Source organism: Myotis yumanensis, unplaced genomic scaffold, assembly GCF_028538775.1.
Source record: "Myotis yumanensis isolate MYYU_CA2020_CCGP unplaced genomic scaffold, mMyoYum1.0.hap1 SCAF_3, whole genome shotgun sequence".
Classification (NCBI taxonomy): Eukaryota; Metazoa; Chordata; class Mammalia; order Chiroptera; family Vespertilionidae; genus Myotis; species Myotis yumanensis.
In genome coordinates this window covers 180,871,739-180,896,384 of record NW_027223754.1, presented here as the reverse complement: position 1 = coordinate 180,896,384, position 24,646 = coordinate 180,871,739, and the positions used below count along the sequence as shown (strand labels likewise).

The following is a 24,646-nucleotide window of genomic DNA, read 5'->3' as shown; positions in this document are numbered from 1 at the left end:
CAGTGGATAGAGCGTCGGCCTGCAGACTGAAAGGTCCCAGGTTCGATTCCGGTCAAGGGCATGTACTTGGGTTGCAGGCACATCCCCAGTAGGAGATGTGCAGGAGGCAGCTGATCGATGTTTCTCTCTCATCGATGTTTCTAACTCTCTATCTCTCTCCCTTCCTCTCTGTAAAAAATCAATAAAATATATTTTTTTAAAAATCAATAAAATATATTTAAAAAAAAGAAAGAAATTCAATCTATAATTCAGCATACTCATGAAAGTAGCTGAATTTATCCAAGTTTTAATAGATTTCCAAACCATTCATTGAGAGTTTTAAAAAATTCATCTTGTATTTAGGAATCAAATTCCAGTTGAAACTTTCGGGATATATGGCCCCATTTCTAAAGTGGGTGAAGTGAGCTATTTATTAGCTTCTTAAATCTTCATATCTTTTCATTTTGTTTCTTTCCCTTCTTGAAGCCATAGGAACTCGGTAGCTGTGCCACCAAAACCATTAGCAAATGTAATGTGAAAGCGATAAAATATATTTTAAGACATGAAGTTTGTGAGGGAGGGTTGGGGAAGAATTAAGACATTTTGGAATGTTGCTGAGCAACAGCAAAGCTATAACCAAAGCACAGACCTCCCAAACTTTGTAGAAACAGACTTTAATGAACAGAACCAATTATAGCCAACTCAAAGTCAACAACAGGAATACTCAAAATCATTCCAATACATACTCCAACAGACCAAATTTGGATCTGCCAAGTCTAGTTTCCTGTTTCACTTCTCTGGTCTGTTAACCTAAATAGACAAAATGGTTCATTGCAATAGCGTTGCTACCTCAGATATATCCCAAAATACCATTGGGAGTGGAGAATAAAACCACCTACGCCCCACACATGTGCATTTTGGTGAGTGTTTTACTAGTTGTAGGTTGCCATGGGTTCAAATAAAGTATAAAACAGAACTGAAACTTATTATCAAATAAAACATTTAACAAAGACTAATGAAAAAAAATGACTTTTAAATGTCATTGTCTTAAACAGGGGTTGGCACCATTTGGCCTGTGATCCAAATCCAGCTCACGGCCTGTGAAATAAGAATGATTTAATGAATTAACACTTACAAACAATTTGATGATAGAGAACATTAACTTTGAACTACAACTAAGGGAAATGTCTTCCCCCAAAAAGAATTCAATTTTTCTCATTATTAGACTTCTGTTATGAAAAACTTACTCAATTATTATCATTACATTTTGAACTATGTCAATGCAAATTTTGTGGGGGGAAAATTTCCCTTTTAAAGTATGTATGCAATAGCCTCAATTTCATCTAGCCTACAAAGCCTAAAATATTTAGTATCTGGTCCTTATTAGAAAAAAAAATTGCCTATACATGGTCTAAAACGATCTAATCTACAGCACCATTTTAGCCCCACCTACTTCTAGGTTTTCTAATCTACAGGAGTTGGCAAAAGTAGGTTTACAGTTGTAAATACATGAAACACAGTTTATTATTGTATTATTATTTAATAATTACTGTATTTTGATTTGTATTACAACTGTAAACCTACTTTTGTCCACCCCTGTATGTATATATGCATGTATTTGGAGTACATAACATAACTAATTACATAAAAGATTTACAACTAACTTCTAATGCTTCCTAAATCCCTACCAGGAAAAGACCACAAAACCACCCCTGGAAAGTAGGTTCCTATGGAGAGGTCACAATAATGGATCGTATTTATCTCCCCTCAGACTAATAAAATGAAAAGGAGATACTGATTTTACCCAATAATTTAGTTTGCTAATTATAATGCCCAATGCTAGTGGGAGTAGACAAGAAAACTCATTTATACATTAATTGTAGCAGTGTTTAATGGCATAATCTATCTCAGAAAGACTTCAGTTATAGATAACAAAATTGATTATAATTCTTATACACTGTGATACAGTAAATCCACTTTTGCAAATTCAAAAATATGAAACATGCACGCACGTAAAGATGTTCAATAAACTATTATTTACAATAGTGACCTGCCCCTACCATTCTTTTCCTGTTAGCAGCCCTACCATTCACAGAGCTATAGAAATAAGAAATCTTGGAACTAGCCTTTCCCTCACAGCAGCATAGCCAATAATTCCTCCCCATTAGTCTTATACATCTTTTTCTGTTTCATCCCTACAGCTACTATCTTTGTTTAAGAACCTGCCATTTTTCTTGAATTGCTGCAATGTCATCTTGGGGATAGATCTGCAAAGTGAGACCTATGCTTATGCAATCTGGGGTCCCTGTTATGGTAAAAAGAAAAAGATAAACTTACAAAATCTGCCACAATGCCAACAGTAAGAGAAGCATACCATAGGAGTAGGGATATAGAAAGTGAAAGTACTCAGAGCTGATTGAAGTTAAAAACTCATACTTTTTGAAAATTTTATAAAAATATATAATCATGAGAATTCATTTTAGAATCCCTACCAAAATGCTGCTAGAGGCCCACGCAAGCCAAGCATCATTTATTTAACCTTCATTACAGCTTCTTTATATACAGATAGATACGGCTCCTTACCAAACCATTAGTTCCTAAGGGCGGTAATTTCTAAGCCATCTAGTCAATCATATTGCTAAAGATTCTTTTTTCAAAAATAGAATTCTACACATATTCTTTCCCTACTTGAAAACTTTCTTGCCAATAGGATAACTGGCACTAATCCTTCCATGATGTCAGCTCCACCTACTTCTCCATAATGCATCATTTACAGTTCCTGTATGATGTTATTTCAATCCTGTCATACTTTAGCAGATGTTCTTTCCTCAAACCAAAATTATTTTCTTCTCTTTTTCTGGCTAACAGATTTCTTCACATGTTTCTATCCTAGCTTACCTGACAGGAGTTGACAGTAAGCTCTTTGGCCCACAATCCTCCATTATGGCACTTATCACCTACTAAAAGGCCTCATTCACTATCTGTTTCCCCTGGTAATTTAAAAGTTCCCTCAGGGCAAGAACCTTTTCCTAGTACTCCTTATTTCCCAAGTGTCTGCATTGAGTAAGTGCTCGGTAATCCTCAAACGAACAAATAAATAAAAAAGGAGAAACACATATACCAAAAGGTTACTTTTATTGCTTTTGCTTATTGGTATTGTTAGCAATTTTTACTCTTATTTTAAAATATTTTTGTTATGTGGCTGTATTTGTTTTATAATGGGAAATCTAATTTACAATAAAATATTTCTTAGAGGCTTACTCTGATTTTCATTAGATCTGCTGTCTCATTCCCAAAACTCTGCACACCTGTGAGAGGCTTATTTACATGGCCAACAGTCTACTCTACGTGAAATCATGTTTAGATCCCTGTACACAATTAGCTAAATAAATATCATCAGTGCAGCTTCATTAAAGTGTATTTTTCTTAAATATTTCTCAGTACACATATTTCTCGGTAAGCGAGCATCTACTAGAATTTTGGCAAGAAAAATCTTCTAAGGGTCTTATGTCTTTAGGTATATATTTCAGGCACTAACTGAAAAAAATAATAATTTTTTTTTTTTTTTGCCATCTGGAATAAAACAGTGATGACTACTACAAGACTCAAATTATGTTTATATGCACAAAGCCACTTTTCCGAATCACTATTATAATTCTTATCTCCCACTAGGATGCAATAAAAAATTGTTTTAAAAAGGAAAATATCCAAAATAATCTGACAATTCTCCTAAATACAATCCTCATTGAAGCTGAACATATTTTCTCCCTTTTTAGTAGAGCTATCATTATCATTTTCCAGTAAATGCCTACAGGAACTTCAGAGCAGAGATTTTTCCCCTTTTTTGCATGATTTAACTATGTTGTTTTAGTACACATTGTTTAAACCTGCCCTACATGAGCAGACCACATACACAGGGCCTCTTTAGATATGAATACTAGTCAAGAGCACCAAACATGCAAACCACAAGACGTAGGAATAACACTACCAAACTCAAGTTGACACCATTTTAGTAGTTTCAGACCTATTTGCATCCTGCCATAATCTATAACTCTAGTTTAGCTATAAATTCACTGTCTAGCCTATGGTATGATGTGGTAGATTGGATCTCTTCCCAAACATGTTCCTGTTCTCCTTTGTGTAAGACGAGCTATTCTGAGTTTATGCAATGGTACGACTTTATGTCTAAGTAGGAGTTCTTTTCCTTAATAGACCCATGTCCGGTTTGGTTGCTGAAGGAAAGACAGTATTCCCCTCATTGCACAGACCTGCATTCAAGAGTCGCCTGAGATGAAGTGTACAGCATAAAGGACACAAACTCTAGAGCAGTGGTTCTCAACTTTCTGGCCCTTTAAATACAGTTCCTCATGTTGTGACCCAACCATAAAATTATTTTCATTGCTACTCCATAACTGTAATGTTGCTACTGTTATGAATCATAAATGTAAATATCTGATATGCTGGATGGTCTTAGGCGACCCCTGTGAAAGGGTCGTTGGACCACCAAAGGGGTCGTGACCCACAGGTTGAGAACCGCTGCTCTAGAGTCACGCGATTATGATGCAGAATTCCTGCAATGGCATTTCGAGGTCTGAGTTAAAGCCAGTGAGCCTCTTTGAACGCTGGTGTTATAGATTAAATTGTGTTCTCCCCAAATTCACATGTTGATGTCCTAACATCTGGTATCTCAGAATGGACCTTTGAAAATAGGGTTACTGCAGATATAATTAGCTAAGAAGAGGTCATTAGTGTGGGACCTAATCCAGTAAGACTGGTGTCCTTATAAAAAGAGGAAATTGGGACATGGAGACAGACACCCATAGAGGAAAGACAATGTAAAGACATGGAGTAGCCGGCCAGTGTTACTCGGCGGTTGAGCATCAACTTATGAACCAGGAGGTCACAGTTCAATTCCCAGTCAGGGCACAAGCCAAGTTTTGGGCTTGGTCTCTAGTGGGGGGGGGGGCGGTGAGGAGAATGTGCAGGAGGCAGCCCATCAATGATTCTCTCTCATCATTGACGTTTCTATCTCCCCCTCTCCCTTCCTCTCCGAAATCAATAAAAATATATTTAAAGACACGGAGAAAACGCCATCTCAAGCCAAGGAGAAGGGCTGGAGCAGATTCTTCTCGCTCAGCCCTCAGAAAGAACCTACCCTGCTGACACCTTGATTTCTGACGTCTACTCTGCAGAACAGTGAGACAATGAATTCCTGTTGTTTAAGACACCCCGTCTGTGGTACTTTGTTATGGCAGCTCTCGCAAAATAATACACCTGATTTCCCCAAATGTCAAACCCTTAATATAAAAGATTCAGGACCATTATAAAGATTAAAATCACAAGGTAGGTACTCAAAGGAGGCAATATTTTTATCATATTGGGTATGATATTTGAAGTATTTTATTTCATTTCCTTCAATCGTGCTTCTTTCTCCATTCAGTCAGCCAAGGAGCAGGTGCATCATCCCTCAAAAGCTTGGTACCTCATAAACTCACCTAGAACTTAGATGCAATCTCAGAATGTTGCCACATGGTTAAAGGGAGAATCTAAACATCCTTTCTAGAATCTAAATATAATTTATATTTATTTACAGAAGAATAAAGTTACATGTCTTGCACAGTGTCTAAACAGAGACATACCTGCCACATACAGGGAGGCTTGTCCAAGACTTCTAAGGATCCTCTTGAAGTTTGACTTTATACCATGGGCTGATTAAAATGCCTAGAAGAAAATTAAGAAGAGCTAAGTCATTTAGAGGCAGATTCATAGCAAGTGGAGTCCAGGCCAACTCTTTTAAACTTTAGTTATTTAGGAAAATACCAGTGAACGGGGATAAGCATGACAGAATACAGAACATCCATAGTACTTCAGAACCCTTAAATTCACATAGATATATAAGGAGTCATCGGAAAAAGGAAAGAAAATACAGAGAATCTGTGGGGGTTTTTTTATAGGTCTTTCTTGTTTGCTTAATTTCTTTATTTTATTGAATTTATTGGGGTGACATTGGTTAATAAAATTATGTAGGTTTCTGGTGTACAATTCTATAAAACATCATCTATATATTGCATTGTATGTTCACCACCCCAAGTCAAGTCTCCTTCCATCACAATGTATTCCTTCTTTTTATTCCTCCTTTACCCTCTTCTACCTTCCCCACTCCCTTCCCTCTGATAATCAACATGGTCTTGTCTGTGTCTATGAATTTTGGGTGGTTTTTTTTGTTTGTTTTTTTGCTTAATCACTTCACCTTGTTCACCCAACAACCCCCCAACCCCCTTCCCTCTGAAAGCTGTCAGTCTGTTCTCTGTATCTTTTAGTCTGTTTATATTTTTTTTCATTAGATTCCACATATAAGTGAAATCATATGGCACTTGTCTTTCTCTGACTGGCTTATTTCACTTAGCATAATATCTCCAAGTCCATCAATGCTGTTGCAAATGGTAAGATTTCCTTCTTTTTTATGGCTGAATACTATTCCAATGTGTAAAAGTATCCACTCATCTACTGATGGAGACTTGAGCTGCTTCCAAGTCTTGGCTATCTACACTAATAAAAGAGAAACATGGTAATTAGCATACAACCGCTACCCTTCCCATTGGCTAATTAGCATATCCTTATGCAAATTAACTGTCCGCCAAGATGGCGGCCAGCAGCAATGCACTGAAGCGAGCAGGGAGGCTTGCTTGCTCCAGTGACTGTGGACTCCAACGTTCCCCGCCTAACTTGCCGGCCTCTCAGCTGCAACTCTAAGCAACTATGTACTATGTTGCAAATAAGAAGCTAAACACAACCCCAGAAACCAGCCGGACTGAAAGCCAGCTGGACCGCAACATTGTATCAATGTTTTCAGCAGCGAGGCCTCAGAGCTAAAGCTGGCCCAGAATAAAACAAAAAAAAAACAAGGAGTGGTTGGAAGCTTCAGTCACTCGCCAGCTGGAAAACAGCCCTCAGCCCCTCACCCAGACTGGCCAGGCACCCCAGTGGGGACCCCCACCCTGATCCAGGACACCCTTCAGGGCAAACCAGCCGGCCCCCACCCGTGCACCAGGCCTCGATCCTATATAGTAAAAGGGTAATATGCCTCCCAGCACCGGGATCAGCGTGACAGGGGGCAGCGCCCAACCCCCTGATCGCCCTGCGGCTCTGTGAGTGACAGGGGGCGGGGCTACAACCTCCCTATCTGCCCTGCTCTGTTCGTGACAGGGGAAGGCACCCCAACCCCCTGATCAGCCCTGCTCTGTGCCTGATAGGGGGGAGCTCCCCAATCCCCTGATCGCCCTGCGGCTCTGTGTGTGACAGGGTGCGGCGCCCCAACCCCCTGATCAGCCCTGCTCTGTGTGTGACAGGGTACGGAGCCCCAACCCCCCTGATGGGCCCTGCTCTGTGAGTGACAGGGGGGAGTTCCCCAACCCCCTGATGGGCCCTGCTCTATGAGTGACAGGGGGCAGAGCCCCAACCCCCTGATCGGCCCTGCTCTGTGCATGACAGGGGGTGGCGCCACAACCTCCCCATCGACCCTGCCTTGAGTGTGACAGGGGGCGGTGCCCCAACCCCCCAATCGGCCCTACCCTGAGTGTGACTGTGGGTGGCATCGCAACTTCCTGTTCCGCCCTGCTCTGTGCATGACGGTGCAGCACCCCAACTCCCCAATTGGCCCTGCTCTGAGCCTGACCAGGGGCTGCACCTAGGGATTGGGCCTGCCCTCTGCCACCCGGGAGCAGGCCTAAGCCAGCAGGTCGTTATCTCCCAAGGGGTCCCAGACTGCGAGAGGGCACAGGCCGGGCTGGGGGGACCCCCCCCCCCCCACCGATTGCACAAATTTTTGTGCACCGGGGCTCTAGTCCTATATAATAAAAGCATAATATGAAAATCAAGTGGACTGCGGAATGACCGGTCGCTATGACACACACTGACCATCAGGGGGCAGACGCTTGACACAGGAGCTGCCCCCAGCCCACAGGTCCCGATCGCCCGATCAGGGCCTGCCAGCCAACCTCTCGATCCCTCCCCCTAGCCGGCAGGCTCCAATCACCAGATGGGGAATGGGGAACCGGAAGTGGGTGGCGGTGGATATGGGTGGCACCAGGCCAAGGTGGGTGTGGGCAAGTGGGGCCCCAATCGCCCCACTGCTTGCCCCACACAAAGAGGGCGACAGGCCCGGTAGAGGAGAGGGGTGGGGTCAGCTGCTGGCAGCCAGGGAAGATTGGCCCTGATCGCAGGCCAGACCTAGGGACCCTACCTGTGCAGAATTTCCTGCACCGGGCCTCTAGTTGTGAATAATACTGCAATGAATATAGGGGTGCGTATATACTTTTGAATTAGTATTTCAGCTTTTTGCAGGTTTATTCCCAGAAGTGGAATCACTGTGTTATCAGGCAGTTGCATTTTTAATTTATTGAGGGAACTCCATCCTGTTTTCAAATCAAATGCTCCAAATCCCAGAACACATAGAAAAGAGAAGGGATAGTAGGAAATTTAAGGTTCTCATCCTAGGAACTTGAAATTAAATATATATATATATATATATATATATATATATAATCAGTTTCTAATGAGAGAAGAAAAGTAAATCCAGGTAAGGGAGCAGATTGTGAGAAAGGTGCTACTTTAGATCAAGTGTTCACAGCAACACTTAAACAGAGACCAGGATGATTAGGCAGAGCCAGAGGGAGGCGCTTCCCAGGCGAAGGGAATAGCAAGTACAGCTGTCCCCCGTTATCCAAGGATTCACTATCCGTGGTTTCAGTCACCTGTGGTCTACCACAGTCCAAAAATATTAAATAAAAATTTTCAGAAATAAACAATTTTTAAGTTTTAAATTGTACACTGTTCTGTCACTTTATCTCATCATGTGGGCATTATATCATCTCACATTATTGCAAGAAGCGCGAGTACAATACAATAAGATATTATGAGAGAGGGAAAGAGAGCCCATTCACATAATTTTTGTTACAGTATATTGTTAGAATTGCTCTATTTTGTCATTAGTTTTTGTTGCTAATCTCTTACTGTGCATAATTTATAAATTAAATTTTCTCATAGGAAAAATCATAGCATATATAGGATTTGGTACTATCCACAGTTGCAGGCATCCATTTGGGGTCTCAGAATGTATCTCCTGTGGATAAGGGGGACTATTTACCAAGGCTATGTGGTGAGAGAAATGCCACTGTGTCTGCATGCAGGATGATGTACATGAGAGAGAAGTAGGAAATGAATGAGGTTGGAAAGGGCTAAGGGAAGGCCTTGGATTTTAATCTAAAATCCATTAGAGGATTCTGTTCTTTTTAAAATAAAAGATAACTGTATACTCAAATGTAGTTCTGAGAAATTAATACAGAGAGATCCTATGTACTCTTTTTTTAAATATTTGTATTGATTTCAGAGAGGAAAAGAGAGAGAGATAGAAACAACAATGATGAGAGAGAATCATTGATCGGCTGCCTCCTGCACACCCCCTACTGGGGATTGACCCTGCAACCCAGGCATGTGACCTGACTGGAATCAAACCTGGGATCCTTCAGTCCACAGGCTGACGCTCTATCCACTGAGTCAAACTAGCTAGGGCATCCTGTGTACTCTTTACTCACTTTCCCTGAAAGGCAACAGCTTGCAAAGTTACAATACCACATCAGTACCAAGACAATGACATTGATAGTCAAGATATAGAACATTTCCATCACCATCACAATCCCTCATGTTGCCTTTTTTATAGTCCTATCCATTTCCCTCCCATACCTCCTCCTACTTATTGGGGGACTGGGTAAAAACGGTGAAGGGATAAAGAAGTACAAACTGGTGGTTACAAAAACAGTCATGGGATGGAAAGTACATCATAGGTAATATAGTCAATAATATTGTGACAACTATGTATGGTGCTAAAGTGGGTACTGGAAATAATGGGGGAACAATTTAGAAATTATATAATTGTCTAACTAATACAGAATAATATTAAATAAAAACTATATTGAAAATATTTTTTTAAAAAAACCTGAAAAGCTTTAATGTATTCACAATTTCTGTAATATTGTCATTTTAAGAATACTATACAAATGAAATCATACATTCAACATAAGTATCTGGACATTCATCCAGGTTGGTGTGTGCATCAACAGTTCATTCATTTTTATTGTTGAGTAGTGTTCAATGGTATGAATCCTTTAACCATTCATTCATTGAAGGACGATGTGACATTTCCAGTTTGGGGTTATTATGAATAAAGCTGTTCTAAACATTCATATACAGGTTTTTGTGTGAACGTAAGTTTTCCTTTCTCTGGGATAAATGCCCAGGAGTGCAACTGCTGGGATGTATGGCAGTAGTATGTTAAGTTTTCTTTAAAAACCTGCCAAACTGTTTTACAGAATGGCTGCACCATTTTACATCCCCACCAGCAATGCTTGAGTGAGCCAATTTGAGCTTGCCAGAGTGTGGTGGTGTTGCTAGTTTTTATTGTAGCCATTCTGCTGTTCTCTAATGATTAATGATGTCAAATATCTTCTCATGTGCTTATTTTATATCTGTAGTGTTCACTCCCAGGACATGTTTCTTCATGCCTTTTGCCTATTTTCTAATTGGATTTATTTTTTTCCTGTAGAGTTTTGAAAGTTTATATTCTTAACACCAGTCTTTTGTCAGATATATGGTTTGCAAATATTTTCTCCAAGTCTGTGGCTTGTCTTTTCATTCTCCTAAAAAGTTTTTAATTGTTATAATTAATTTTAATTTGATGAAGCTTTCAATTTTTATAAAGTTCAATTTATCATTTTCCCCCCTTTGATGGACAATGCTTTTGGTATAATGAGAAAAATGCTTTGCCTAGCTCAAGATCCTGAAGATTTTATACTTTTTCTCATAAAAGTTTTATAGCTTTAAGTTCTGTATTTAAGTTCAGGACATATTTTCAGTTAATCTATAATATTAAAAGCATAATATGGTAATTAGACCAGATAGCTTAACAGCGGAATGACCGTCAGGATGACCTTCTGGACCAAGCCGGGGCTGCAAGGACTGAGGCAGGCAGCCACCTCGGCTGCGAGGGCCAAGCCCCTTGCACGAATATCACGCATCATCAGGCCTCTAGTGTTTGTATAAGAAGTAAGACAGGTCAAGTTTTTGTTTGCTTATTTGTTTTTCCTATTACTCCAGCATCGTGCGTTGAAAAGGCTATGTTTCCTCTATTGAATTGGTTTTGTATCTTTGTCAAAAATCCACCCAGCTAGTGTGGCTCAGTGGTTGAGCATCAACCTATGAACCAAGAGGTCACAGGTCGAATCCCAGTCAGGGCACATTCCTGTGTTGCAGCCTCAATTCCCAGCGAGTAGCATGCAGGAGGCAGCCAATCAATGATTCTCTCTCATCATTGATATTTCTATCTCTCTCTCTCCGTTTCCCTTCCTCTCTGAAATCAATAAAAATGTATTTTTTAAAAATTAATCAGAAATTTACATATGGGTCAATTTCTGGGTTTTCCATTCTACTCCACTGATATGTGTGTCTATCCCTCTGCCAATATCACACAGTATTGATTAGTGTCCTATATAATAAAAGCCTAATATGTTGTGTCTGGTTGTCCGGTCATCCATTCAACCAATCAAAGCATAATATGCTAATATCACTCAACAGCTCTCTATGGCATGCACTGGCCACCAGGGAGCAGACGCTCCTACTGGTAGGTTAGCTTGCTGCTGGGGTCCGGCAGATCATAACTGAGTGAGACGGGCCAGACAGGCCCTGGACCTTCCCATGGTCCCTTCTTGGCTGGCCAACCTCTCACGTCCCTCCTCGGCCCCGATCTTGCACCATTGAGGTCCCTCGGCCTGGCCTGCCCCCTCTCACAATCCGGGACCCCTTGGGAAATATTGGAGAGCTGATTTTGGCCTGATCCCACAGGCCAGGCTGAGGGTCCCCACTGGTGCACAAATTCATACACTGAATTTGTAGTAGCTATATAATAAATCTTGAAATTTAGTATTCCTCCCACATTTTCCCTGTATTCAAATTTACTTGTCTTTCCATATAGTTTCTAGAATAATTTTGCCTATATCTACAAAAAATCTTGCTGGAATTTTGATAGCAATTTTGTTAAATCTGGATATTAGTTTAGGGAGAAGTGAATTTCTTGCAATGGTGAGTCTTCCAGTCCATGGAAATGATATATTATTTAGGTCTTCCATCAGTATTATATAGCTCTCATCATACACGTCCTATATATGTTTTATTAAATTTATACCAAAGTATTTTTTTGAGTGACTATAAATGGTACTATATTTATGCTTTTAGTGTCCAGCTTTTCATTATAATTATATAGGAATATAATTTATTTTTATATTTTTATATTGTATCGTACTACTTTTCTGAACTCATTAGTTGCAGCCGTGGGCAAACTATGGCCTGCAGGCCGGATCCGCCCGTTTGAAATGAATAAAACTAAAAAAAAAAAAAAAAAGACCGTACCCTTTTATGTAATGATGTTTACTTTGAATTTATATTAGTTCACACAAACACTCCATCCATGCTTTTGTTCCGGCCCTCCGGTCCAGTTTAAGAACCCATTGTGGCCCTCGAGTCAAAAAGTTTGCCCACCCCTGGTTTAGGGAGTATGTTTTTTTAAGTGCCTTGGAATTTTCTATATAAGTAATTGTGTCACCTACAAATAGGAACAGTTTGATTTGTTCCTTTCCTGTCTCTATGCTTTTAATTAATTTTTCTTATCTTTTTCACTAGCTAGAAAGATTAGCACTGTATTGAATAAGAGTTTTGAGTGAAGACATTCTTGACCTTGTTCCTGATCTGAGAGGAAAGAATTCAGTCTTACATCATTAAAAGTAATGTTAGTTGTAGATTTTTATGTATTTTTTTAATAGATTCTCTATGTCAAGTTGAGAAAGTTCTGTTCCTATTTTTCTGAGTTTTTGTTTTGTTTTGTTTTGTTTTTAAATCATGAATGGGTGTTTTGCTTTGCAGGGATTTCTAGGGTAATATGCTGTTTCTTCTTTAGCCTGTTAACATGGGTAATCACACTGATAGTTTTTTCCAGCTTTGCACCCCTGGAAAAAATTCCCAATTGCTCCTGGCATATAATTTTTTATATATTGCTGACTTCTATTTGCTAATATTTTGTTAAGAATGTTTGTGTCTGTATTCATGAAGAATAGTGGTCTCTAGTTTCCTGTTTTTGTACTGCCTTTGTCAGATTTTGGTACTGGGTAATACTACTTTCATAAAACAAATGGTTTTCTAGATTAACTTGTGTAGAATTGCTGTTACTTCTTTAAATGTTTGCTGAAATTCTCTAGTGAAACCATCTGGAACTGGGTATTTATATTTAGGAAGTATATGAATTACAGATTCCATTTCCTTAATAGTTAGTTACAAGGCAATTCCGGCTATTCAAATTATTTAATATTGGGTGAGTTGTGGTCATTTGTGTGGTTTTTGTTGTTGTTGTTGTTTTTTAGGAATTGATCCATTTCATCTAAATTGCCAAAATTATGTGTGCAGAGTTGTTTGTAGTATTCCCATATTACCCTTTTGATGTCTGCAGGGTCTGTAGTGATAAATACTTTCTCATTCCTGATATTGGTAATTTGTGTCTTTTCTCTTTTTTCTTTGTCAGTCTTGCTAGAGGTTTGTCAATTTTATCAGTCTTTTCAAATAACCAGGTTTTAAAAATTGATTGTTTTTCTTCTTTCAATGTTACTGGCTTTTGACCTTTTTATTATCACCTTCCTTCTGCTTGCTTTGGGTATATTCAGCTCTCTTTTCTCTAGTTTCTTGAAGTGGGAGCTTAGATTACTGACTTGAGACCCTTTCTAATGCATTCATTTAGTGCTATAAACTTCCCATGAGCACTTCTTTGTCTGTGATCCACAAATTTTGGTGGGATTTTTATTTTCACTCAGTGCAGTGCAGTTTTGCATCCCTTAAGGCTTCCTTTTTGACCCATGGATTATTCATAGTGTATGCTGCTTAGTCTCCAAGTGTTCAGGCATTTTCCCATTACCTTTCTGTTATTGACTTCTAATTTGATTCTAAGGTGGTAAAAGATTATATTCCATGTGACTTTAATTCTTTGAAAAGTGTTCTTTGGTTCAGCATAGGGTCTATCTTAGTATAGACCCATGGCCACATAAAAAGAATGTATGTCCTGCTGCTATGTGTTTTGCAGCTCAGTAATTTAGTGCATATACACTTAGAATCACCATTCTTTTTGATGGAGCAACTCTTTAATTATATATAATATTCTTCTCTGTCCCTGGTAGTTTTCTTTGCTCCAAAGTCGACTGTACTTGATATTAATGTAGCAATCCCTGCTTTCTTTTTATTATTTTTTGCATGATACATCTTTATCCATCCTTTTATTCTCAACCTGTCTATATCATTATAATTGAAGATAATTTCTTATAGATAGCATATACTTGGGTCCTATTTTTTAATACATTCTGACAATACGTCTTTTAATTGTTGTGTTTAGACCCTTTATATTTAATGTGATTAATGATAGGTTAGGGCTTAAATCTGCAACTTGTTTCTGTTATATTTTTCATTTTTGTTTATTTTCTACCTTCCTGCAATATTTGCAATTCAATTTTAGTTTACCTATAGTATTTTTTAGTGTCTCTTTATACAGCTTCTTTAGTGGTTGCTGTAGGTAAGACCTGTATACACATAATTTATCATAGTCTGATGGTGCTATCAGTTTATCATTTTGAGTGAAAATGCGTCATGAATCATTACCTATTGAGTATTTCTGCAAATTGGTGAGATGAGTAAACCAAAAATATAAACATCAGAATAAATGTAGCTATGTGAGATATTCTTCCTGTTTCCCCCAGCTAGAACTTCACATGCAGTTATATCTCCACTAAAAAGATAACTGAAAAATTAATTGAGATGAGGGAGAAAAATAAAAAGAAAACCTGACTGATGTGAAGCACCAAGATTTCTGTCACTTAATGTATACCATTTTGGATAGACAACTTTAAAGATAATATCTAAGAGAATGTGCTTTCTAATGCATCAAAGTTAATAGAAATCAGAAAAGTTTTTGAAATCTGAACAAAATTTTCCATTTATTTTACTTACCAAAGAATATAGACTACCAATAATTCATAATCTGTTAAAATTATAAGTAGGCTATTGCTCAACCTTTATAGAAAATACATTTTTGATTAAAAAAAAGTTAACTTACACAAGAAGATCACAGGAAGATAAGTAACACAGGTGAGCCTAGAACCAACGTCTGATGTTACTGAACTACACAACGAGGAATAAAAATACTAACTTTTAAAATCTAAAGTGTGTCAACAATCTGCTTGAGATGCAGTTAAGCTTCATTTCGTTAAGAGCATGGCAGATGGAATGTCATCACTTATCCACACTGGAATCTAACCAGGACACCAGGGTTTAAACTTACCCACTTGCCAAAAGTATTAAGTGATAACAAATAAATGGTCCAACCATCGATATTATTTCAGGCACTGGCCCACAAGAGGTTCCAAAATGAAATCTTAAGAGTTAGCATATCCTTTTACATTGTATATCACTGAGTTTTTTTCCCTTCTATTCAGGTTACCACAGAGTAGCAAATTTGAAGGACACTGGCTTATGTTCCCTATTATGCAGTTTTTACCTACTTTAGATGTAAAAACATTTGAATGTGTACAGAAGGGATTGTCCCCAATTCCCAAAATATTTGTTATACTCCCTGGCTCATTTTAGAAAAGATCAAACCTCTAGCTTGTAGTCCTGAGTGACAGACTTCCCCTTTTAGTCATGAATCTCCTATGATCCAAACTATAGAAAAAATCCTCACTCTTTATCTCCCATTTACACTCACAGTCAGATACTAAGATTAAATAATAAAGTTTAATTTACTTGGGCTCAAATCCACTCATTTTTTTCCTAATTCTACTTATTTCTTTTCTCTGAAATGTATCTCAGTATTATTATTATCCTTGGGCACACAAGCATATAGATCTGAGAATCGATATGAGATCTTCCTATTCTCTTAAGTACAGATTTTGCTTTGATGGAGTGTCTAAATTGCCTCCACTTGGATGCTTTCTAAATTTGAACAAATACCTTATCTTTCTGGGGGGAAAAAATCATCATTTAACAGTTGACCTCCTGGCCAAGTACACACACATATTGTGTTTACTCCAGGGAACAACTCGGATCACAAGGTCACTTGGGTTCCTTGATTTGATGCCACCAGAGGGTGAATGTGCTAATGCCCTGCACCGAAGTGAGAATTCCAGTGCCCGTCCATTCCAGCTCAGTGGGCTGGCCAATGACAGAGCACAGTTCAGCATCATGTATGGCGAGAGACACCTGCCTCCCACTCAACCAGCGGTGCCCCATGAGATGAGGAGCAGGGAAGGAGTGAAGGTGCTAAATACCCAACAGGAAGGTATGTGACTCAGAATGAAAAACAAAACAAAACACTAAACCAAACAGCTGCCACTGTGCCCAACTCTTTAATCAGACGGTACCTCCATACTCCTAGACTTCTGTTTTTACAGGAAGAGAGGAAGGGTGCAGAATTTGTATTCACACGTCCAATGTTGTGCTCTCACCACATGCCTATGAAACTCCCTTGTCAACAGAGCATTTACCCTCTCCTTGTTCTTTTTTTTTCAGGATTTATACTCCAAATCCCCAGCACACTTAGAGCAGTGATCTCAGAGGCATCTGTATAGTCGATGCAAATGAGATTTCCTTGCCTCCTAAAGATGGGATGGGAAAGGAAAAGAAGTGTAAAAGCCCCAAAGTGGCAGCTAAAACGAAAACAGCTAATGCAAATTCATGAAATTTTTTCACCAGTTTGCCGTGTAAATGCCCCCTGCTAATTTAGAAAAGACTCTGGTTTATAACATTAAAGAGTAAAGTAGATATACCCCTGCACTAATGTTCATGGACCAAAGATGAAATTATACTTTACCAGTTAAAAATCAGTAGGTGAGTAGAGCAAATACTTTCACTCTAGAACATGAACTGTTGATAGAATAATTTATAAATCCATTTTTTTATTGTTTATAGGCCACCTTTCATCATAAAAAGACTCACTCCCTTTTCCAGCCACAGTACCATCACAGGTTAAATGTAAACTATGAGATAAGTGACATCTGGTTTGAATAAGAAAGCATATATTATTTTAATGATTTTTACAACACAAAGCCATTATTCCTGATTAGAAGAAAAAAAAATCATGGGAAAACACCAGATTCTATATTCTAAAAGCAAAAAGTGATCCCAAATTAACCCCTCGTGCTGACATAGTAAAGACTGAATGAATAAAGAGGGTAAGAACTACATACCAATCGGTGGATCTGGCTGGTAAACTTTGGTTCATCCTAAAGCTCTTAGCCCAGCTGAAAGTGCAGAGTAAAAGAGTATTCAGGCCACCTCTCCAAACAGGATGAAATTCCTGGTCCTCACATTAGTGTCATAGAAAGTTCAACCTATCTCTGAGTACAAAGTCAAATTAAATATATTGTTGAGCAATATCTGCAACGTACTTTGTTAGATGATGCGTAGAAAACAAAGTCATTAAAACTTATTAATAAAGAAGCTGTGATCTAACTACTTCAAAGTTGGAAAAGTCATTAACAGAGTAAGAACGAAAATGAGGAATGCATTCCAGAATGTTAGGAAAGGGGCTATTACCACAAAACATATGCTTGTGTGTTAATACATAAAAAATGAAATAGCACCTAAAATACAATACTGTCAAAAATTATAGAAAATTCTTCGTAGACATCTGACGTCCTTAGGTCAGAAGGAGAGGAAGGGGAAGACTTAGAGTTGCAGTGAAGCAGTGGGTGGTCTCTCCGAGGCACAGAAAGGGAGGAAGAACCTGAAGAACAGGGCCTGCTGGCAGGCCCAAGCAAGAACAGGGCAGGCTGTGGGTTTTGGAAGGAGCCAGAGATAACAGGACCCATACACTTTCATCTCAGGAGCTCTAAGAATCAGGGCTTCAGCATCCACAGCTCCCTCTGTCCTGTTTCTTTTCTTTTTTTTTCCCTCCTCATGGTTGGCCAAGTATTTCAACTGACTATTCTTGGACTAACCCATGTAACATATTCATGAATCTCCCTCCACCTTATACCTTGTCACCTTTGCAGGCAATTGGGCTGGGGGGGAGGTGTCAATGCCCAACCTGCTTCTCCTCAGGAAATGTCTCTCCACTGATAACATCCGAAATCTCTTTGTCAGGTACAGTGTCTTTGGAGCCTCAAAAAGCTATGAAATGAAAACTTCTGAATAAAGTAACATGGTGACTAAAACACAGCTCCAGGAAAGCAAATCGAGTCATTCAATTAGCATGTACCCATTTCAGATAAGCATTCACTTCCTGATTTGGCAAGAGAGATGAGATTATGTGAGGAAGTAGAGGCACTGAGTATCTGAAGAAGACTGTTACTAAAGATACATAGATAAGGTCCATACAGTGTGCAGGCTATTTTTATTTTAAGCACTGATACTTAATAGTTTAATACAAATATTATTATTATAGCAAAGTGGTTTCTAGCATAAACTCTGGAGTTTATACCAGGTTGAATCTTTCTATCTGGGTCATTATGGACAATCTCTAAGCCAGGGTCTTATCTATAAATGAGAAATAATGCTTGTCAGAGTAATTGTTTTTAGCATCTTTTTGAAAAACCATGCTGTCCCTATTCTCAGACTTCATGGTTCCAATAGGGTTTGCCCACACCCCATTTGCATTTTGAGCATGACTGCTTAGGCCTGAATAATCTTTCGCCACTTTGGGGGAAGGTATGTGGGGATCCCCATCACCCCAACAGTTGCTGAAAAGATTCCTCTCCCTCTCTCTCTCTCTCTCTCTCTCTCTCTCTCTCTCTCTCCCTCTCTCCTTCTTTCCCTCTTTCCCTCCCTCCCCACCCCTTCCTTCTTTCCTGCCTCCCTTCTTCCCTCATCTTTCTCTCTGATTGGGATTATTGAGGACCATTCAAACATGAGAAAGTCAACTAAGAGGAAAGCAAAGGTAAACAGAGTAAGTGAGGGATGCCTGGAGATACCCTGTGATCTTAAAGGTTATTTTCTGTTAGAGTACTACTATATTCCCTTACTGGCTTCAACTATTTTGAGATAGGTTTTTGTCTCACCTACTACTTGGATATTTTTTTTGTGTATGTGAGGAAGAAGTGAGATAATGCCCATAAAGCATTTGTTAGGCAGACAGCAAATGCTTAATAAATTTGAGCTACTTTTATGTCCAGAATGAGAGATACTTTAAACTTCACTTTCTAAGATGACTACATAAAACATTTTTTTTCCCATGGGACTCATTAAGATATCAAGGATTTTCATTTTCAAGAAAGTCATAATCAATCATAAATGTTATAATAGCTCAAAAACACAGAAAAAGAAAGTCTCAAAAGGCAGCAGATGATTTGACCAACAAATGAATTGAATTAAAAATAATGATTGCCCCACTGCATGGCTTAGTGGCTGAGCACCGATTTATGAACCAGGAGATTACGGTTTGATTCCCAATCAGGGCACATGCCCGGGCTGGGGGCTCAATCCCCAGTGTGGGGCATGCAGGAGGCAGCCAATCAATGATTTTTTCATCATCGATGTTTCTATCTCTCTTTCTCTCCCTTTCCCTTCCTCTCTGAAATCAATAAAAATATATATATTTTAAAAATAATAACACTTAAAGTCATCAGAGGAAATCTAGAAAAAAACGTCCCGAGGCTGAGATTGTCACCAAAAGGCTTCATAGATGTAGTTTTTGAGCTGGGTTTTGAGAAACAGGAAAGATCTGGGAAGTTGGAGGGAAGAACAAACAATATTCCAGGAAAGGGCTATAAAAAGGGTGGTGGTGCTAGGGCCCAGGACACTCTTTGACCTAAAACAGAAGGTCTGCCAGGAGAAGCTCAATGCGGACGGCAGCTCTCAAGGGCAAGTTTAATCCCATTTCACAGAAGTTGATTTACACTGAGCTCATCTGGAGGTACAAAGGAATGGCATTAGGTTGCCCATGTAATTCACACTCAGTGAAATTTTAAAAATAATAAAAGACAGAGAAATTGTTTGAAAGATTTTTATAAGCAAATCGCATATCTTTGGGTATATGATATCATATAGTTTATTTTCTTTTCTTACTCCAACTGTAATTGTCCACTACTTTACTCACGTTCTGAAGCCAAACAAACAAATGCACATATATAAATAAGTTCTAAGACATAGTTTAATAGATACTGTGGTTTTCTCCTAAATATCCCTTCCTCAGAATGTAAGGGCTGTGCAGTTTGAGGGAGTGAACCCAAACTCTGGGGTGGGTCCTGCCAAATTTAGGGCAACCATGGTAATCCCATCCTTGTTGCCAGAGGTTGGTTGGTGAACCAGTTTACTAATCTGTAAACAGCATCCCCTACAAACACAATATGGATCCAGGAATGGCCATATGCTGCCATGTGGGCCAATTTGCTTCTGGAAAAAAACATTTCCTCATTGTTAAGAGAGAGCCCCCCAAAAAGATGCTCTCTACCTCAAACGCCATGGTTATCTGGAAGTGCAGATGCCATCTGATTTTAACTAAAGAATGAAGCTGAAATATAGAGTTATAAAGGGCAGAGCTCAGGGGATTGCAGAGAAAGATGCTGAAAGCACTGGACAAGGTCAACCCAATAATCTACCCTACCTCTGAGATCTGGCTATTAGAGATATTATCTTTCTTTATCAGTAAATCGGTTAGAATTTTTTTACAAAAACTACTCTAATTTCTTATTAAAATACTCGAATGACCCAGTATTTTTTGTATCATTTTCACATGTCTGGAATCCAACAATATATGGAATCTTATGGCCCTCAGGTAAGTCTTAGAGCCTCCAGAAGACTCCAAAAAGTAGGAATCAAGACAGGTAAACACGCGGAATGGAGGATCCATATGTCTGACAGCATCAGTCCAGGTGATCCATTTCAGATAAGCCAACACTATCCTCTGAAAAGATGAAGTAGTCAGTTGTCAAAGTCACCCAGACTAGTTCAGGCATTCTTGTCAAACGAGGGCACTCCAAACTTATACCTAACCAGGGTTCTAACAAACACAAAAACTTCAGATCCCACAACTCCGCCCTTATTCTTTCCTCCTACACAGTTGGTATGAGTTAGGGGCATATTATTCCGAAGTCATATTAGTTTAGAGTTCTTTATAGATGAGTCCCAGCCTGAAAAGGGTTTTCGGAAAAATCAAATATTATTGACTCTGTGACTTTCTGTTTCATTGCCAAACGATGCTTGGGGTGTAAACTCTAGGAGTGCAATTAATCATTTAAGCCAACTATGATATGGGCTATATTAGTTTGGTAAAATGATGATAATTCTGCTAGTGTTTACTCCCTTAATTTTTTAAAAAATATGTTATTATTAATTTTAGAGAGAAAGAAAGAAGGGAAAGGGAGAGAAAGAGAAACATTGATCGGTTGCCTTCTGCACACACCCTGACCAGGGATCAAACTGCAACCTTGGCATGTGCCCTGGACAGAATTCGAACCCCAACCTTTCCTTTCAGTGCATGGATGACACTCAGCCAACTGAGCCACACTGACCAGGGCTACCACCTCAATTTTTAAGCAATAATTTTTAAATGTTTAACCACAGAAATATATAACCAATATCAACTTCTGAAGAAATTACTGGAATATATACATATATATTCCTAAGCAACCATTAAGGTGGAACAACCGGAATGACCAGTCGCTATGATGCACACTGACCACCAGGGGGCAGACGCTCAACACATGAATGTACTAACTCTAATATTTCCTCACAGGGGGAGCGAAGATCAGCCAGAAGCCGGGCTCACGGCTGGCGAGTGCAGCGGTGGTGGCGGGGGCGGGACCCTCTCTCGCTTCCGCAGCTGCGCTAAGAAGCAGGAAGCCCAGTGGTAAGGAGCCTGCCACTAAGGAACAGTGAGCCAAGCGATAAGGAGCGAGCAGGAGGGCAGTAAGGAGCGAGGGGTCCCAGACTGTGACGGGGGGGTAAGCCAGCAGGCAGACATCCCCGAGGGGTCCTGGACTGTGAGAGAGTGCAGGCCGGGCTGAGGGAACCCTCCCCCCCAGTGCAAGACTTTTGTGCATCAGGCCTCTAGTTGGTAAATAACGACCAATATAAAATAATCATGCTACAAAATAAAAGTAGAACTCTGCATAAGAGGCTGTGAAGACAGTAATGTGTAGCAGATTTGATCACCATTAGCTAAAATAGAGCCAAGTATGAATAGAAATAGAAAAAAAAAGACTTTTTCCACAGCATTAAGACAAAGAAATACTAAGATCAGAAAAACGTTGAATGTATCCATTATGTTGATAGCTAGAAGATGACACTCTTTCAGGGCTGAAATATGGTTCTAAATTTCTGATACACCTCATGTAACATTAGGACAATTTTATTTATTTTTAAATCCTCACTTGAGGATATGTTTTTATTGATTTGAGAGAGAGAAAAAGGAAGCCACAGAGAGAGAGAGAGAAATCAATGTGAAAGAGCAATATTGATCAGTTGCCTCCCGTACTCGCCCACAACCTAGATATGTGCCCTGAGAGCGAATCGAACCTGCAGCCTTTTTAGTGTTATGGGACAACAGTCCAACCAACTGAGCAACCCATTTAAAGAATTTTAAATGTCTTTGTCTTTTTTTTGATATGACATTTGATATCTCAAAAGTACTGGAGGTGAACATTCTAAGCATACAAAATAGCACTGTCTGTTTAAACCTGTAAATACTAGTGACCAAGCCAGTTGCAATGAACATGCCTAGAATTCAGAAAACACGGCTTCTTGGATAAGTGGATAGGCTATGCACGTAGAACATCTTGACATACCAGATATCTACAAAGCTATCATAGATGACTATAGTTATGTCAAAAGTATTCAGGAGCCACCTGAAAAGGTTTCCATTGGTCAAAGATGAGACAATTTGAGCTTCAAAAAGATAAGAATTGTAATAGATCAAGCTCATCAAATATGCTTAAAATCATGATTTCATGATGATATTTAAAAGAAATTACTTGGATACCTTCTGAAGATGATAGGAAGCTGTTGCACCTAACTAGTAAAATACCCTCCACTCCCATGTCAGATATACCCCGGTTCTCCTCTTGTTTGCTATGCAAGAAAGATAAATAGGATACAAACTATTGTTACTGAATAAACACCTATTAGCTGCAGATATTCTTCTTTGTTTAAAATGATAATGGGGCACTCATTATACTAAAAGTGTGCTCTCTTTTATTTGCAGATCCTATCAGAATGAGTGAAAGAATGTACTAACTCTAATATTTCCTTCCTTTGCCCATCAAACCACCTCCTTCCCAACCTAAGAAACTGTTAGCTGCGTATAATGTCACCAACCCTTTCAAACCTGGACAAAGGATATTCTTCTGCGATGTTTACCTTTAGTACAGTTTGGTCACAGCTACATCTTAAAAGCTCACTATAATCCCATCTGTGAAGGTTGACTGCGCAGTAAAACCCAACAACAGCAAGGTCCATGGACGTCTATATAAATGGGTGTATCAATAAATACAAGGAACATGCTTATTGTTTTTAATGAAAGTCATTCATTACACTCCTTGCTATAGTTTCACCACCCATTATGAGCGGTGTTTCATATTTCAAAGGCATTCTCAATAAGTGGAATACACCAATACTGGATATAACCAATATTACTGATATTAACTAATATCTGGTTCTCCTACCTATTTTACATCCCAGTGGAATTAAAAGTGATCACGTGATTAGTCCTAGCCAAAAAAAAAAAAAAAAGAAGTGTTGTTTGTCACTTTGGTAAGAAAGTATTTAATGGCTAGTGCTCCACTCCGCAGACCTGTCTTCCCTGGCCTGGAAAGTGGATGTCTTTGGAGCTCTCCTGAATTCAGAGTCTGGAAAGCTAAACCGGCATAGGGAGGGTAGCTGACCTGCTGCATCACCTGAACTCACAACAGAGTGTGTAAATGAGGATATTAGGCTGTTTATAATAGCAGCATAACTTCTTCTAACCCAAATGATGTGCTAGAATTCTGCATTTTTCTCAAGAATATTTTCCACAGAGATCTAATAAAACTACACACATATATTGATGTATTGAGGCCAACCAAATTAGTTAGATTATAGAAATGTAAGAAATTAGAATTAGTATTTGCAGGATTGTGAATTGTTTGAAAATGTTAACTATATTTGATAAATCATGCCAAAGAACAACAAAAGAGCAAATCTATACCCATGTAAATAGAAATTTATTCTAAGATATCTCTGCTGGCACAGAGAATGGTATGCATATAATGTGCAGGAGCCCCTCTGAGCCCAGTTCTACCTTAACAACTACAGAAGGTCATAGGTAAAAAGGAGCTGTTGGTAACATTCATAAAATCTCTTAAGTCTCAACTGAATGTGAAATAAACTGGTATGGCTTATAGTTTCTTGACCTCCTAATCCTTGGAACCAAAATACTTCGTAAATAAAAGTTGTCTTTCATGATTCCCTCAAATGTACTAGCTTTGTTTAGGCTAGTAGTATATGATATCAAAGAATATTGAAACTATAAGAAGTCCATTGTGAGATTTTAATAAGACCAAGTCCAAGACTTCTGTTTGATGCATTCTCTATGTAGAAATGCACAAGAACTGTT

General features: G+C 38.9%; 1 protein-coding gene across 3 annotated transcripts in view; it reads right to left on the bottom strand.

Annotated features, from left to right (window-relative positions):
* Positions 1–24,646, bottom strand: part of SOX5 (SRY-box transcription factor 5) — a 972,837-nt gene that overhangs the window by 821,811 nt on the left and 126,380 nt on the right. For all 3 annotated transcript variants that reach the window (XM_070410551.1, XM_070410552.1, XM_070410553.1), the window contains exon 2: positions 5,619–5,700. The gene's annotated coding sequence lies outside the window, so the exon portion shown is untranslated. The remainder of the gene's footprint in view (positions 1–5,618; positions 5,701–24,646) is intronic.